Below are 18,998 nucleotides of genomic sequence, written 5' to 3' on the forward strand. Positions count from 1 at the left end.
ATGAACCTTAAGGTACAAACCCAGTGTATTTACTCATGCAGTTCTTTCCTAAATCTAAATTTTTCCAATTTTTACACTTTGTTTCGAGTTCTGTCTTGTGTTGCTACTTTTAATACCCCATTAATGTCCCCTTTGTTATGTCCATTCATCCCATTGTGCACCTCTACCATATGTCACTCCTAATTCTTTGCTTTTCTAGAGAATGTAATATAAGCTTTGACAATCTTTCTTCATATGACAGGTTAACAGGTAGAACAAAGATTACCATTTATATATGGATAACTATTATAAGTCGGTTTGAATGAGTGAATTGCTGCTTGAAGATAGGTATATACACCTGTGGTACTATCAGATTGCATCGTGGTGAGCCTAAAACCCTTCAGATCCAAGCAAAGGGTAAAATGCCAGCAGATACAATTGCGAACACATTGATACCAAAATGAAAGACATATGACGAGAATTGAGGTAACCAAAGTGAAAAGAGTGTTCACATTACATTGCACTAGAGTGCTCCCGGGTTACTTTCTCTCACTTTCTCTGTTTTGTGCGGATGGTACACCTTGCTTTTGGAGTTTATATGCATTTAAACCTGTAGATAATTCTATTGCTAACACATTGATACCAAAATGAAAGACCTAGGATGAAAATTGGGGTGACCAAAATGAAAAGAGTGTATACATTTTATCGCTCTTGTGCGCTCCCTGGTAACACACTCTCGCTTACTCTGTTTGTTGCGGATGGTAAGCCGGGCTTTTGGAGTTTATATGCCTTTAGTCCTGTAGAGAATTCTATTGCGAACACATTGATGCCAAATTGAAAAAACTAGGATAAGAATTGAGGTAACAAAGTTGAAAAGGGTATACACTTTTCAGTATTATCACACTCTCTAATGTAATGAGAGTTGCCTGAGGGTGGCTCAGCTTTCTTTTTCTGGTACCCTTGGCCTACATTCATCTTGTCGGCGGGTGGAGCGCGCTGCTGTCTTTGACATTATATGCACATAGTTCTGTTGGGAATTCTATTGCGAACGCATTGATACCAAAATGAAAGACATAGGACGAGAATTAAGGTGACAAAGTTGAAAAGAGTATACACTTTTCAGTATTTCCGCACACTACCAGGGAATGTCCAAACAAAAATGGAGAGAGTGGAGGGGTAACTTGCCCAAAACGCGAAAGTGTTTGGGGAGATTAACTTTCGTTCAATACTATTATGCAAAAGGAGCCACACATCTATAGTTCATCCAATAAAATCAGCAGACTTCTAGATGTTACTACTGCTCGGCTTAGACTCGGTTACAAGTATTTCTGGGAATTCTCATTATCTGCCGATGTAGACCTGACCAAATGTTAACTGTCAACAAAATTATTTGCACACCCCTTCGTCACTATGTGATAGTGAATTCAGAGACAATTCTATAACCAATGTACCAACGATGTGTCAATATTTCATTCAAAATGATCTGGTACCAGAAATTTTAGCCAAATATCCCCAGTTTGCTAACTGTAAGTAGTAACTAAGTGATTGTAACCTATCCACCGCTGCCCACTGGATGGGGAGCGGTGTGCAGGACAAACATATCAATTGTGACACTAGCTCTCCACATATGTCAGTTGCTTAATTTAGAAACTGTACTTGTGATCGATCTCGAACCTATTGTTGATGTGACGACTTATACTGAATTTTGTAACTAGCTCATCAAGATTGTAACTTGCTTAGCTAAATGAATTGTTGGGTTCAGTCCCTGAGCCCATTATGTGCCTCTGCAACCCTTTCCACTACCGCCCACAAGATGGGTATGGGGTGCATAATAAATGAACTAAACTAACTTTAAGGCATCCTGAAAGAAAGCTTGGAGGGCTTGAAAAATTGCAGAACGAAGCCTTGAGGATAATCCTTGGGTGCCTTCGTACCACAAAGATACTTAATATGAGAAAGGAACTTAATATTCCGAGCGTTGTTTATCGTGTTACTGAAAATAACTGTCAAATTGGTATAAAAATGCTTAGGCTAGCTCATCCTAACCGTTGCACAGAAGCCCTCCAGAATTTCTTTATTGAATGTAAACATTGTTTCAAATAGATAAATAAAATTGGAACTGAACTCAGAAAGTATCAGATTTATAATTTGTACCAAGAGAGACAACAATAGCACTTTCCTGCACTGTAGGAAATTACACCCTTTTCAATTTTAATCCCTCCCTTTCCATCAAAGGAGCAAATTAGAGATCAGTCCCAGCTTTGTCTTGAGGCAAAGCTCAACGTCTTAAGCCATATTGATGCTCTGTCCACAGAGCATTCTCTCTCTCAAATCATATACACTGAAGGTTTCCTACAGCGCCCAACGGGTGCAGCTGGAAGTGCAGTTGTCCTGGCAATAGGATATGACTTATATTTTGAGTGGGGAGTCCGTATAAACAACTGGGCCTCTACCCTTCAGACTGAACTATTTGCCTTGCTCCTTGCACTGAAATGTGTACAAGTATCCAAACTTGATACATTAGTTGTAAGTGACTCTTTATCATCCTTAATTGCTCTCAACTCTTTAAGACATAACTGTAACATGCTTGTGTCTGAAGCTAGACACAAATACAATAACAACTTGAGGAACCTTATCATAAACAATAATCTCAACAAAAATCACATAGTTCTCAGAGGTGATTTCAATATTGACCTAGGGCTACAAAATAACCCTCAAGTAGACTGTTTCCTCAACAGCATGAATTCCTGTATGCTCATCCCCGCAATCACCAGGCCCACCCGAGTCACTCAAACATCTGCGACTACCCTGGATCACTGATGGACCAACATAACAGCTCCTCTTACATCAAGTATAATCACTGACAGAACAACTGACCACTATCCTACCTTCCTTGTAGCGAACATGGCCATAACACCACCAGGTAACAAGAAAATTACCTTTAGGTTACAATGTGAAGCGGCAATAGGCAATCTCACAAATGCCCTCCACAATGTAAACTGGGAATCTAAATTTATCAATACACAGGATAATAATTCGTTAACTAGCCTCTTTCCAAAATTTAAAGCCTTTACAATACTTATTGTCCTCTCCTCACCAAGCAAGTAACTGGCAAAAAGGTTAAATAATCCCTGGCTCACTAATGGCATACTTAAAGCAATCGACAAGAAATATGAATATGAAAAAAAACTTAGGATTGGCCTAGTTGGAAAAGAAGTAGTTAAGAGGTATGCATCAGTGCTTACCAGTATAATAAGAGCAAAGCGTTCCTATTACGAGAATAGATTCAAAGAAGCAAAAGGCAACATAAAAAGCACATGGAGAGCCATCTCTACCATCCTAGGAGCTAAACAACATTTACATAATAAGATAAAAATCTCCAAGGATGGTTATACACCTGCAACAGATCTTGAAACAGCAACTGAATTTAATAGCTTCTTTTCATCGTTTGGTGCTCACCTTGCCCGAAAAATCCCAGAGACTCAGACATATGTTACCACATATCTTTCACGCAGCTATCCAAACTCTCTTCTCCTCTCTCCGGTCAGCCCTACAGATGTTGTGTCCATCATTCACTCGCTAAAAACCAAAGCTGGGAACATTAGTGAAATACCATCGATGGTACACAGGCGTGCCTCCCATGCCCTTGCACCATCCATAGCACTGCTGTTCAACAAATCCCTAGAGTGTCATACCTTCCCTGATATCCTTAAAAAAGCAAGAGTAACGCCAGTTCATAAAGGAGGTAACACGGCAGACATAAATAATTACAGACCCATATCGAATCTACCTATATTATCAAAATTATTTTTTTTTTTTTTTACAAACAGCTCTACTCCAATCTTGTAAAATTCAATATACTAAGTCCCTGTCAGCTTGGCTTCCGCTCCCAAAAGAGTACCAATGATGCTATTGTTAGTCTGCTTGACTTAATCTTCTCAGCCCTTGACAAAAGTGAGTTTCCAATTGAACTCTTCATCGGCCTGAGAAAGGCCTTTGATACTGTTAACCATAACTACCTCTTACTTAAATTCCACCATTATGGAATCCGTGGCCTTGCCCTAAACTATATCCGATCCTATCTTAGTAACAGACACCAATATGAAGCCATCAATGATATAACCTCTCCCACTCTACCACTTAATTACCGTAAAGGTGCCACAGAGCAGCATCCTATAGGACCCTCCTGTTTCTTATATACATCAATGATCTCCCTAATGTCTCTAACATACTTAAACCTATATTGTTGGCTGATGATACTACTCATCTACTCTGACCCCAACCCACTCCTGTTAAATAATGTTGTAAACAATTAATTAAAAAAAGTCTACTTGTGGTTGTCAACCAACAAGCCTCACACAAAACATAGAAAAGACCTACTATATCTTATTTGGAAACAAATCAACAAATGCAATTCAGCTTCAGATAGATAATGTAAACATTAGCAATAAAAATGATGGAAAGTTTCTTAGCCTATACTTAGACAAGAGACTCAACTTCCGCACCCATATACAACACATAACTAAAAAGGTTTCTAAAACAGTTGGTATACTGTTTAAGATCAGATATTATGTACCCTACTCTGCTCTCCTCTCACTCTATTATGCACTTATCTATCCCTATCATTCTTATGGCGTTTGTGCTTGGGGTTCAACCTCTGCAAACTACCTCAAGCCCATCATCATCCAGTAAAAATCTGCTATCAGGACAATAACTAACTCTACCTTCAGACAACACACAGCTCCCTTGTTCAAATCCTTAAACATGCTAAACAAATTCACTCCATACATTCTCCTGTGTAAATTACGTTTATAAAGCCCTTTTTCTAACTGCAAACCCTGTTCTGAAACTCTTCCTGGACAGATGTAATAGAACACATGGCCACGTCCCCACCAGACATAAATATCTCTTTGATATCCCCAGAGTCAAACTTAATCTATGTAAACACTCTATGTAAATAAAGGGACCTAGTTTATGGAACTCACTCCCTTATAATGATTTGAAAAGCTGTCCAACTTCTGCCATATTCAAAAATAAAACCAAAAAGTACCTGTAGTACTTTTTAAGTACGAGGGAGTAATGCGCAAAGCGTCCCTCACCTGTGACGTCACAGCGTCAACTGACGCCATATCAACACATCGGCCATTTTGTCGTCAGTTCAGTCATGGCGAGGACTAACCCTTCATGCAAACTGCACCTACTATCAAGAAGAAGAAGATTTTGTGTTCCACCGATAGTATTATCGTAAGTAAGCACTTATATTTTATATTTTATTAAATTAATTGATTCTATTTTTCTGTAATAAAGGTCCAAAGGGTTGTTAAGGAACAAGGGTGTAGCGATACCGACGCTCAGTGCGCTCAACTCACACCAAAGTATCACCTGTGTAGCTTCTGTAATTAGTGTTAATTAGTTATGCTATAAGATAATGAAGCGAGTATAAGATTAACTCGCTACAAGGGTACTGTGTTGGGAGGTGAGGGCTGTTACTGGTGTCTGTGGGGATGTGAGGACTTGTACCAACCACTATCACCACCAGTACCTTGTCTTGCACCCTGCTTAGTTTTCCTATTGAGATATGAAGTATTATTGCATTCATATAATTATTCATTCATTGTCATTACTATTTTTATGGGCTATGTTCTGTTACCCTAATGCTTTTTACCCCTGGGCATGTCCATTTACTCTCCAGCCCTTCACAAGCCACTGCTGCACCCCCTCCATGCCCATACTTACTGTGCTTATTCTTACAGGACTGCACTGCATTATGTGGTGCTCACTGCCTGGACACCTTGATACATGCATTATAGGGTTCTGGTAGTTGTTCTACTCACCAAGCCCTTCCAAGGCCAGGCTTGACATGTGAGAGCTTGATCCAACAGGCTGTTGCTTGGACAGGCCCCTCAGGCCCACATATCCACCACAGCCTTGTTTGTCCGGCACTTCAAAATCAAATGTTTATTTACGTAAGGTACATACATATTTTTAGGTAAGGTACTCTTTATTTGGGTAAATTTATCTTCGTAGTATTTAGCTTTGGCTCGTCTAATTATCTTGGATAGCAATAACGAGTAATTCTTTGAGAATTCTTTGGAGACAATTCCTAACCTATACTTCTCCCAACCTATACTTCTTCTCAAGGTCATCTTCACTTCTTGAAGATGTTCAGGTTTTCTCTTGAAGATGTCGACGGTTGTTCCAGCAATACTGTATTTCTTTTATTGCTGAAAACCTGTTTTCAGCCATAAAAAAATAATCCTGAATCCAGAAAAAAATCCCTTTTGTATCGTCTGGAAATTTTCAAATATTGCTGATCAAACCCGAGTCTAAATTATTTGTATATATTATGAATTACAGAGGTCCCAGGACAGGGTTTTTAGGCACTCCACTTACATTTTCCCACTCTGACTTAACCCCCATTTATACAAACTCAGTCTTATCTTTTAGCTAATAATTTATTGTACACACCATACTCAGCCTGTGTAGGGTAGTTTATTGTGCATGTGTAGTATATATATTTGTGTAGTATATTTGGTATATTTAATGCCTCTAACCTCTCCTCATAGTTCTTGTCCTTCAGTTCTGGGAGCCACTTAGTAGCATGTCTTTGCACCTTTTCCAGTTTGTTTATGTGCTTCTTAAGATATGGGCACCATACAACCGCTGCATATTCCAACTTTGGTCTAACAAAAGTCGTGAACAATTTCTTGAGTATTTCGCCATCCATGCATTTAAAAGCTCTGAATATTATCCTTTACCTGCAATTGGTTGTTGCTGTATTTATAGAATATGATTTGTTCTACTTTACATTTGTTTGTTCCTTTTTTTCAAAATTTCTTTCTGCCTCTCTCCTCACTGCCGTGTAGTTGTTTCTCTTTGTATTACTGGTATGTTTGGGGGTTTGGCCTCTTCGTATATTGATTCCATTTTTGTGTCTTTTGGTCTCTGTCCGTCTTGAAATTTCAGTTGAACAAATCCTGTTTCCTAGTTCTGCATCTTTGTTTTGGTATAAATGTTTTTGTTCCTTTATCATATATTTCACAAAATTGACATACTGTGCATTAATTCATCTCAATTACTTCCTTTCCTAACAGCAAGCCTTTCCAGTAAAATTCTTTGAATTCTTTTCTGACTTCCAGCCTAATGTTTGTTTTATCCTAGTGTGTATGATGCCTAGCGTGTGTCTGGTGCCTGTTGTGTTAAACCGAAGATAAATGCATAAGTATAGGTCAGTAATTTCTCCAGCTTTGAAAGGGGCTTTCATTATGCAGCAGTATTCCACTCTAGAGAGCACTAGCGTCTTGAAAACTATCATCATCGGTATAGCATCTCTAGTGTGAAAAGTTCTTGTTATCTATCCTGTCATTTTTCTTGCAGTTGTGACGGCTACTTTATTGTGTTCTTTAAATGTAAGGCCTTCTGACATCAGTACACCCAAATCCTTTACGTTGCTTTTCCGTTCAATGTTATGATTTGACTGAGTTTTGTAAGTGGTTTCCGTTTTTATATTTTTTATTTTTTCCGTAGCGCATGAGCTGAAACTTATGTTCGTTAATCACCATGTTATTTTCTGTAGCCCATAGAAAGACCTGATTTACATCTGATTGGAGGTTTGCCGTGTCCTCTATGTTGCCTACTCTCGTGAAGATTCTAGTGTCATCTGCAAAGGATGATCAAGTACTATAGGTTGTGTCCTTGTCTATGTCCGATATGAGGATGAGAAAAAGTATTGGAGCAAGCACAGTACGCTTGGGGACTGAGCTCTTTACGGTTGATGGTCCAGATTTTATTTTGTTGACTACTACACATTGGGTTCTATTAGTCAGGAAGTTGTATATCCATCTGCCTATTTTTCCGGTAATTCCTTTTGAACGCATTTTATGTGCAATAACACAATGGTCACATTTGTCAAAGGCTTTTTTTTGTCAAAGCGTTTTGTTTGTCTTCCATGGCATCTAGTGCCATGTCAGAGTGGTCCAGCAACTGTGATAGGCAAGAGCGCCCTGTTCTGAAACCATGTTGTCTGGGGTTATGGAGATGCTGTGATTCCATGTATTTTGTGATCTTACTTCTTAGCATTCTCTCAAAGATTTTTATGATGTGCGATGTTAGTGCTATCGGTCTGTAGTTTTTTGCCTCTGCCTTATTTCCTCCTTTATGGGGCGGTGCTATCTCTGCTGTTTTTAGTATGTCAGGGACAATGCCAGTATCTTGGCTTTGTCTCCAAAGAATGTGAAGGGCCTGCGATAACGTTTTTTACAGTTCTTGATGAATATAGAGTTCCAAGAGTCAGGGCCTGGTGCAGAGTGCATAGGCATACTGTCTATGGCTTCTTCAAAATCCAGTGGGGATAGGATCACATCTGATTTATGATTTGATGTTGGTATCATATCCATGAAAAATTCATTTGGGTTATCAATCAGATGGATGGAGAGCTACACTCGTGGTGTCCCATTTTCCCAGCACTCTTTGTCATATAATGCTTTGAAACTTTTGACGGATTTGGCCTCCACCACCTTCTCACCTAACATGTTCCAACCGTTTACCATTCTGTTTGCAAAAGTGAATTGTCTTACATTTCTTCGGCATCTTTGTTTAGTTCGTTTAAATCTATAACCTCTTGTTCTTGAAATTCCAGGTCTCGGGAAATCTTCCCTATCAAGTTTATCAATTCCTGTTACTGTTTTGTACGTAGTGATCATATCTCCTCTTTTCCTTCTGTCTTCTAGTTTGGAATATTTAATGCCTCTAATGTCTCCTCATAAATCCTGCCCTTCAGTTTTGGTATGAATGTTTGTGTGCCTTCATCGTATATTTTGCAAAATATGGAATACATCTCATTTACTTTACTTTAAGAATATGGTTCGATCAATTAAAAACCCTCTTGTTCAAATTGCAAAGAGACTGAAAGAGATGCAGCATGCTCAATGGATTATATATTAGTGATTATTATTAGGATTATATATTAGTGAATCATATTAGTGATTCAATTATTATGGTCATAAAACAATAAACAAATAGTTTTGGTGTTATTACACTCTATTCACAGGTTATATATAAGTATCTGCATGTTTTGTTCACCATTACAAACCACTAAGTTGGTTTGATTTTTGTTGAGATTGTTATTTATGATAAGATTCCTTACGTTATCTGAGAATGAAGCTATGTCGGTATTGGGAAATCTATAGATGGCACTTATAGTCAAGGAGGATTTAAGGGATTTACTGGAGAACTTGGCAAAGGTATATTCACAATAGTCGTCTCTATTACTAATGAGACTATTGCAGATGAAGGTATCTTTGTAAGATATTGCTATGCCACCTCCTTTTTTTATTAGGCCTGCAGTTGTGAATGGCTTTATTATCAGCCAAGTTGTAGCATACAACATAGCATATATATGTATATGGTATACATATATATATATATATACATATATATATATATATATATATATATATATATATATATATATATATATATATATATATATAACATATATATATATATATATATATATATATATATATATATATATATATAGATATATATATATATATATATATATATATATATATATATATATATATATATATATATCTATATATATATATATATATATATATATATATATATATATATATATATATATATATATATATATGTTATGTTACAACATAACAGGCCAATTACACTGGATTAATCTTTGTGTTTAGATAGGAGATGCCTCGTATGGGCCAATAAGCCTTCTGCAGCCCCTATGTTTATCCCTTATGTATCCCCCCATGTTTTCACCTTCATTGTATTATCACCTGACCTAATGCGGGTATAAAATCAACTAATATATATATATATATATATATATATATATATATATATATATATATATATATATATATATATATATATATATATATATATATATATTCAAAATTCGTCAGTGTACTACATTTTTGTTGTTGCTTTTAGGTGATGCTTTTAACCAGTGTACGTGGGTCTGATTGTGCAACCACAGTTCGAAGAATAATGAAGATATGAACAATATTATATTTTTATATTTATTATATTTCTATCACTTGCTCTTAAGATTGTTTCATTTAATAGAGGTTGGGCATAATTGTTCTCTGCTGCTAATAGAACTGACTGACTTAGCTATAGGAAAATGTAAACTTAATTGGTTTATCCATTACAGTATTTTGCAGTTTATTTCATGATCCTGTGCTTAATACTTGCATAAATAGTAGATTACAAAATGCATTTTTATATCATTAGTATTGAATAATAATAATGCAAATAATTGACTTATAAATGATGTACAATTAATTGGTAGGTGATATTATATTATTAATATTTTTTCATTCTTGCAAAGCCTTAACAAAGTCATTAACATGTTAATATAAACTTGATCACCTTCCACTTATTTTCTCATGTGCTACCTACATGTACAAAACCTTATTCCTAAATGCATATTTTGTTCTGAAACTTGTCCTTTATATGTTGTGTATCACCATCTCTGGAGAGTTTTATCTGATTGATGTATAAATTACTTTTAATTTTACAGAATATTATTGTTATACTGAATTTATTATTATATAAATAACTTAATTTTACAGAATCATCTATCAACGCACATCCACAAGTTGAGGAGGAGGATGTGACCTTCCAGATGTCTGAAGTACTGAAACAGGCACCAAACAGGCCTGGTGGATCTAGGTACAAGGTAAAATAATTTAAATTTTTTTTTTTTTTTTTTACTAATTGTCCGATATATATATATATATATATATATATATATATATATATATATATATATATATATATATATATAATATGTATGTGTGTGTGTGTGTGTAATTACCTAAGTGTAGTTAAAGGATGAGACCGTCTTCCCAGCACTCTTTGTCATATAACGCTTTGAAACTACTGACAGTCTTGGCCTCCACCACCTTCTCACCTAACTTGTTCCAACCGTCTACCACTCTATTTGCGAAAGTGAATTTTCTTATATTTCTTTAGCATCTGTGTTAAGCTAGTTTCAATCTATGACCTCCTGTTCTTGAAGTTCCAGGTCTCAGGAAATCTTCCCTGTCGGTTTTATCAATTCCTGTTACTATTTTGTATGTAGTGATCATATCACCTCTTCTGTCTTTTAGTTTTGGCATATTTAATGCCTCTAACGTCTCCTCGTAGCTCTTGCCCTTCAGTTCTGGGAGCCACTTAGTAGCATGTCTTTGCACCTTTTCCAGTTTGTTGATGTGCTTCTTAAGATATGGGCCAACTTCTGTTGTTGGGCACCACACAACAGCTGCATATTCTAGCTTTGGCGTAACAAAAGTCATGAACAATTTCTTTAGTATATCACCATCCATGTATTTAAACGCAATTCTAAAGTTAGAAAGCGTAGCATAGGCTCCTCGCACAATATTCTTTATGTGGTCCTCAGGTGATAGTTTTCTATCTAGAACCACCCCTAGATCTCTTTCTTTATCAGAATTCTTTAAAGATTTCTCACATAATGTATAGGTTGTGTGGGGTCTATGTTCTCCTGTTCCACATTCCATAACATGGCATTTATTAACATTAAATTCCATTTGCCAAGTGGTGCTCCATATACTTATTTTATCCAGGTTTTCTTGAAGGGCATGACAATCATCTAAATTTCTTATCCTTCCTATTATCTTAGCATCATCAGCAAACATGTTCATGTAATTCTGTATACCAACTGGTAGATCATTTATGTAGACAATAAACATCACTGGTGCAAGAACTGAACCCTGTGGTACTCCACTTGTGACATTTCTCCAGTCCGATACATTGCCTCTGATTACTGCCCTCATTTTTCTATGTCAGAAAATTTTTCATCCATATTAGAAGCTTACCTGTCACCCCTCCAATATTTTCCAGTTTCCAGAACAACCTCTCTATGTGGAACTGTCGAATGCCTTTTTTAGGTCCAAATAGATGCAGTCAACCCAACCATCTCTTTCCTGTAATATATCTGTTGCTCGATCATAGAAACTGAGTAAATTCGATACACAGGATCTTCCAAATCGAAAACCATACTGTCTGTCTGAAATTATATCATTTCTCTCCAGGTGTTCTACCCATTTAGTTTTAATTATTTTTTCCAATATTCCAATTCCAATTTTTTCCAATAATGTGTGTGTGTGTATGTATATTTGTGTTGTTGAATATGACCGAAAGTCATAGTCTTTCTGCCCCTCTCCTTACTGCTATTGTTGTTTCTCGCATCTTTGTATTGCTTGTATGTTTGGGCAATTTTTCCCCTTTTCCTAGTTCTGCATCTCTGCTTTAGTATAAATTTTGTTGTGCCATTATCATGTATTTCACAAAACTTGACATACATCTCATTTACTTCATGTCCTAACAGCAAGTGTTTGTCAAATTCCTTAAGGAAATATCTGAGTTCCCCATAATGACCTCTCCACAAGTCAGGTTTTTCAACTGCTTCAAGCTCATTTTCTTCCAGATTATAATGCATTGCATACTTTATTCCCAAAAAGACATGGTCACTTTTACCCAAGTGACCATGTCACTTGGGTAAAAGGAGGGAGGTACCAAAGGAGGGAGGTACTGAATGATAAATATATCTTTCTCTTTCCTGGTAAATATAATATCCAGCATGGAGGGAACATCCCCTTCCCTCATCCTCGTAGCTTGTTTAACATGTAGAAACATGAATGTTTACAGGGTGAGGTTTACGAAATTATATATATATATATATATATATATATATAATTGGTCTCTGGTCTATATATATTATATATATATATATATATTATATATATATATATATATATATATATATATATATATATATATATATATATATATATATATATATATATATATATATGTAAGTTTGTGTGTGTGTAATTTATATAAATAAATAATTAAATATTAATTTTGTTAATATCTTTTCAGGGAAAACTTGCAAGTACAATTCGTATACAAGAAGGGCAACAAGAGCCAGAGGATGTCTACTAAGAAAATATATAAGTCTTTATCCTCACACTCTTGATATATGGTCTTCTCTGGTCTCTTTATTTTCTCTCCTCACAAATGTCCCTTTTTTTTATTTCTTTTACGTTTCTCTCCTGTTTTTCTTGTCTTTTAATCTCTCCTTTCCTCCTCTCTTCTAACACCTCTCGTTTCCTGTCTCTTCTAGCTTCTCTCTTCCTTTACTTTTTATATTTGTGGTATTCATTTATGTCATTTTTATCTTGTATATTTTTCTTGTATCTTTTTCTTATCTTGTGTTTCTCTTCCCCTTCTCTTCAATGATTTCTCATTTCTCTCCTCTCTCTGTTGTTTCTGTTCTGTCTTCTCTCTCCTTGCCTTAATTTTGTTCTGTCTCCTCTTTTGTTGTGTGTGTGTCTTTGTCTCTGTCTGTCTCTCTCTTTCTCTCTCTCTCTCTGGCTCTCTTGCTCTCTCTCTCTGGCTCTCTCTCTCTCTGGCTCTCTCTCTCTCTCTCTCTCTCGCTCTCTCTGGCTCTCTTGCTCTCTCTCTCTGGCTCTCTCTCTCTCTCTCTGGCTCTCTCTCTCTCTCTCTGGCTCTCTCTCTCTCTCTCTCTCTCTGGCTCTCTCTCTCTCTCTCTCTCTCTGGCTCTCTCTCTCTCTCTCTCTCTCTGGCTCTCTCTCTCTCTCTGGCTCTCTCTCTCTCTCTCTCTCTCTGGCTCTCTCTCTCTCTCTGGCTCTCTCTCTCTCTCTGGCTCTCTCTCTCTCTGGCTCTCTCTCTCTCTGGCTCTCTCTCTCTCTCTCTCTCTTGCTCTCTCTGGCTCTCTCTCTCTCTCTGTCTCTCTCTCTCTCTCTCTCTCTCTCTCTCTCTCTCTCTCTCTCTCTCTCTCTCTCTCTCCCCCTCCCTCCCCCTCCCTCCCTCTCTCTCTCTCTCTCTCTCTCTCTCTCTCTCTCTCTCTCTCTCTCTCTGGCTCTCTCTCTCTCTCTCTCTCTCTCTCTCTCTGGCTCTCTCTCTCTCTGGCTCTCTCGCTCTCTCTGGCTCTTTCGCTCTCTCTCTCTCTCTCTCTCTCTCTCTGGCTCTCTCTCTCTCTCTCTCTCTCTCTCTCTCTCTCTCTCTCTCTCTCTCTTTCTGGCTCTCTCTCTCTGGCTCTGTCTCTCTCTCTCTGGCTCTCTCGCTCTCTCTGGCTCTTTCGCTCTCTCTGGCTCTCTTTCTCTCTGGCTCTCTCTGGCTCTCGCTCTCTCTGGCTCTCTCTCTCTCTGGCTCTCTCTCTCTCTCTGGCTCTCTCTCTCTCTCTGGCTCTCTCTCTCTCTGGCTCTCTCTCTCTCTCTCTGGCTCTCTCTCTCTCTGACTCTCTCTCTCTCTGACTCTCTCTCTCTCTGGCTCACGCTCTCTCTCTCTGGCTCTGTGGCGCTCTCTCTCTGGCTCTCGCTCTCTCTCTCTGGCTCTCATATTTCATTTGATTTAAAAATGTCTGAGATTTTTTACTTAATCTAAGTTATATTGCATGGTGCTAATATGAATATTATACATGACTGTTTTTTCTTTTCTTTCTCTTTCTCCCTTTCTTTCTTTCTTTTTCTTTCCTTCTCTCTCTTTTTCTTTCTCTTTCTACATGAATATTATACTTGACTGTGTTTACATTCACTTGTAGATTTTTATTTTTAGTTAATTAGTCCTAAACTTTTGATTAATAGATTTTTATTATTAGTCATAGAAAAACTATAGTGTTATATGTATACTCGAAAAATTTTACTTGTTTTAGTTTTAAGTAACAATAACTGCTTATAACGTCAGACTGATCTCAGCATGACATGAATCACAGGCTGCTTGATCACAAAATCTATTGTGTTCACATATTGCATATATAGATTTTTAAATTTTTACTTTTATATTCTGTTATAGATAGTCTATATATTTCGAGCTATTACATATATTTTGTTGTATTACTCATTCTTAATTAAATAAATATAATATTTTAATTCTCTTTTTGTACCCTATTTATTTGTAATTTACACATACATATATAGGATGTCCATTTCTATCTCAGATATGTCTTCTTTCTTTCTCTCCCTTTCTATTTCAGATATGAATTACAAAATTATTATACCCTAATTTACCCTAAACGCTTTAATGTAGGTAATTAAAAGATCATAAAAAAGTTTTTAGAAATGTTAATTATATACGTTCTAAGGTTGTATATAAAAGTTCTCAAAAAACCTTTTCTAAACGTAATTATAAACGTGCTGAAAACAATGAAATGTCGTTTTTAGGATGTTTTAAAAACATGAAAATGTTTGCTGGGCAATTTTTTTGTCAACTACCATTCAAGCTGTCATTGCAATCAATCTTAGCTACCTATGTGCTTTAATATACTGTACCTACAATTTTCTCTCATCTTTTTTTTCATTTCATGTAATCTGTTATCATTTTTTGTCTATAATTTTGCAAGTATTTACCTCCTTAAAATTTTCTTAGATTAAGGACCTGCCCGAAACGCTGCGCGTGCTAGTGGCTTTACAAGACTGTAATTACCATATTTGTATCCTCACATTCCTTATGTACATTCTTGTATATGCATAAATAAAATAAAATAAAATAAAATAAAATAAAGGACTTGCCCGAAACGCTATATGCAAGCTAGTGGTTTTACAAGATTATAATTCTAACTTAAGCTCTATGTTGTCTCTTAACCCCCAATGTACGTTCTTGTATATATATAAATAAATAAAATAAATAAATAACGAGGAATCGAGGCATTAATGCGCAGTACGTGCTTCCCTCATCTGTGACGTCACAGCGCCATCTGACGACAACATAACACAGGCGGCCATTTTATGTTCCACCAAGATTAAAAAAAAAAAATAATTTTGCCCCGAGGGGCGAGTTTATTGGGCAGCGCCCAATGTGTTCGCAATAGAATGTTCTACAAGAACATGTATAAAATAAGTGACACAGAGATTATTGATGTGTGTATGTGTGTGGGTGATTATAAATATGTATGTGTATGTATATATGTATACGTATATATATATATATATGTACACTATATATATGTACACTATATATATGTACACTGTATGTATATATATATATATGTATACGTATATATATATATATATATGTACACAACTTTAGAACACTTTCCCACCAGGAGACTCGAACCCTAGCCAGCACAGAAGCCTTCCAGCAACTGGCATAACAGGTACGCCTTAACCCTCTCCACCACGGAGAGGGTTAAGGTGGTGGAGAGGGTTAAGGCGTACCTGTTATGCCAGTTGCTGGAAGGCTTCTGTGCTGGCTAGGGTTCGAGTCTCCTGGTGGGAAAGTGTTCTAAAGTTGTATACTTAACTCTCGTGTTTAGGAGAGTTGTGCCTTAAATATATGTACATGTATGTATGAGAGTGTGTACATGTATATATAACATTAATAATTTTGTAACTAGCGTCAAAAATTGTTATTTGCTTAGCTAAACAAACTAGAGAGTTCAGTTCCTGAACCCATTATGTGCCTCTGTAATCCTTTACACCACCGCCCACGGGATGGGTATGGGGTGCATAATAAAGAAAGAAATTGAAATAATAAGGGTATGAAATGTATCAACATAAAACATTAATGTTAGTGGCCATCAGGTAAAATCAGGTTATTATTTGTAAAGAATTTAAATGAGTTAAACTAAATACGAACTTAATATGTTTTGCTAACGCAAAAATATATTCCCGAGGTATTGTAATTGCAAATAAATATTTAATACAATTATTTGTATCATTTTTTTTATTTTAGATTTCCGTATTGCTTGATAATATATAATAGCGTTTAGATAATGCCAGCGCTGAACATTCTTTAGGCTCGTTGCATGTTGTGGTAGTCGCCGCCATTTTAAAACCGTGTCGAGAGGGACTGCTGCTGGCTTATCCACAAACTCCTGCTGCATCTTCAATAGTTAAGGTAACTGTTTTCTTTTATTTGCTCTTAGACATGTGTAGTATATATATAAGCTTGTGGTGGTAGGCTGGATGGTGTGTTGATGGTGGTGTTGTGTTGATGGCCCTGGAGGCGTGTTGGTGGCCCTGGAGGCGTGTTGATGGCCCTGGAGGCGTGTTGGTGGCCCTGGAGGTGTGTTGATAGCCCTGGAGGCGTGTTGATGGCCCTGGAGGTGTGTTGGTGGCCCTGGAGGTGTGTTGGTGGCCCTGGAGGTGTGTTGGTGGCCCTTGAGGTGTGTTGGTGGCCCTGGCTGGAAGTGTGTTGATGGCCCCGGAGGTGTGTTGGTGGCCCTGGAGGCGTGTTGATGGCCCTGGAGGTGTGTTGGTGGCCCTGGAGGTGTGTTGGTGGCCCTGGAGGTGTGTTGGTGGCCCAGGAGGTGTGTTGGTGGCCCTGGCTGGAAGTGTGTTGATGGCCCTGGAGGTGTGTTGGTGGCCCTGGAGGCGTGTTGATGGCCCTGGAGGTGTGTTGGTGGCCCTGGAGGTGTGTTGATGGCCCTGGAGGTGTGTTGGTGGCCCTGGAGGTGTGTTGGTGGCCCTGGAGGTGTGTTGATGGCCCTGGAGGTGTGTTGGTGGCCCTGGAGGCGTGTTGATGGCCCTGGAGGTGTGTTGGTGGCCCTGGAGGTGTGTTGGTGGCCCTGGAGGCGTGTTGATGGCCCTGGAGGTGTGTTGGTGGCCCTGGAGGTGTGTTGGTGGCCCTGGAGGTGTGTTGGTGGCCCTGGCTGGAGGTGTGTTGATGGTGGTGTTGTGTTGATGGCCCTGGAGGTGTGTTGGTGGCCCTGGAGGCGTGTTGATGGCCCTGGAGGTGTGTTGGTGGCCCTGGAGGCGTGTTGATGGCCCTGGAGGTGTGTTGGTGGCCCTGGAGGCGTGTTGATGGCCCTGGAGGTGTGTTGGTGGCCCTGGAGGCGTGTTGATGGCCCTGGAGGTGTGTTGGTGGCCCTGGAGGCGTGTTGATGGCCCTGGAGGTGTGTTGGTGGCCCTGGAGGCGTGTTGATGGCCCTGGAGGTGAGTTGGTGGCCCTGGAGGCGTGTTGATGGCCCTGGAGGTGTGTTGGTGGCCCTGGAGGTGTGTTGATGGTCCTGGAGGTGTGTTGGTGGCCCTGGAGGTGTGTTGATGGCCCTGGAGGTGTGTTGGTGGCCCTGGAGGTGTGTTGGTGGCCCTGGCTGGAGGTGTGTTGATGGTGGTGTTGTGTTGATGGCCCTGGAGGTGTGTTGGTGGCCCTGGAGGTGTGTTGGTGGCCCTGGCTGGAGGTGTGTTGATGGTGGTGTTGTGTTGATGGCCCTGGAGGTGTGTTGGTGGCCCTGGAGGCGTGTTGATGGCCCTGGAGGTGTGTTGGTGGCCCTGGAGGTGTGTTGATGGCCCTGGAGGTGTGTTGGTGGCCCTGGAGGCGTGTTGATGGCCCTGGAGGTGTGTTGGTGGCCCTGGAGGTGTGTTGGTGGCCCTGGCTGGAGGTGTGTTGATGGTGGTGGTGTGTTGATGGCCCTGGAGGCGTGTTGGTGGCCCTGGAGGTGTGTTGATGGCCCTGGAGGCGTGTTGATGGCCCTGGAGGCGTGTTGATGGCCCTGGAGGCGTGTTGATGGCCCTGGAGGCGTGTTGATGGCCCTGGAGGTGTGTTGATGGCCCTAATATATATATATATATATATATATTATTAAATATGACCGAAAAAGTAAGATTAATAATTCTAACACGAATTTTCTCAATCTTTCGTACATTACGCTTCACTGTTGGAGGTAAATCAAAAATCACTTCTCCAAAATTCATTTTTATTTCTAGTCTGACGCAACACGGGCGCGTTTCGTAAAACTTATTACATTTTCAAAGACTTCACAAATACACAACTGATTAGAACTTGCGTATCTCTGGTTTTATATCTACATTTGAGTGAGGTGGGAGGGGTGGTTTGGCACTACACATCAAGAAGTCAACACCAGCAATCAACAGCCAATTATTGCACAACTATATTCTACCCACCTCAAGACTCCGCTCCAATATAGAAGCATCAAGAAATATGGACCAATAGGCTTTCTACAAACACTTCTATTCAATACCCATTGTTTCTGTTCT

General features: G+C 38.7%; 1 long non-coding RNA gene across 3 annotated transcripts; it reads left to right on the forward strand.

The window, feature by feature from the left end:
• Positions 1-4,657: 4,657 nt before the first annotated feature.
• On the forward strand, positions 4,658-13,552 carry LOC138359126 (uncharacterized). 3 transcript variants are annotated; one of them, XR_011225758.1, is made up of 4 exons: positions 4,658-5,223; positions 5,733-5,968; positions 10,590-10,696; positions 12,922-13,552. It is a non-coding gene; the product is annotated as an uncharacterized lncRNA (long non-coding RNA). The 3 variants fall into 3 exon arrangements; XR_011225759.1 differs by lacking the exon at positions 5,733-5,968 and having other exon boundaries at positions 12,922-13,546; XR_011225757.1 differs by lacking the exon at positions 4,658-5,223 and having other exon boundaries at positions 5,258-5,968; positions 12,922-13,546.
• Positions 13,553-18,998: the final 5,446 nt, after the last annotated feature.

The sequence above is a fragment of the Procambarus clarkii genome, chromosome 89 (assembly GCF_040958095.1).
Source record: "Procambarus clarkii isolate CNS0578487 chromosome 89, FALCON_Pclarkii_2.0, whole genome shotgun sequence".
NCBI classification, from domain to species: Eukaryota; Metazoa; Arthropoda; class Malacostraca; order Decapoda; family Cambaridae; genus Procambarus; species Procambarus clarkii.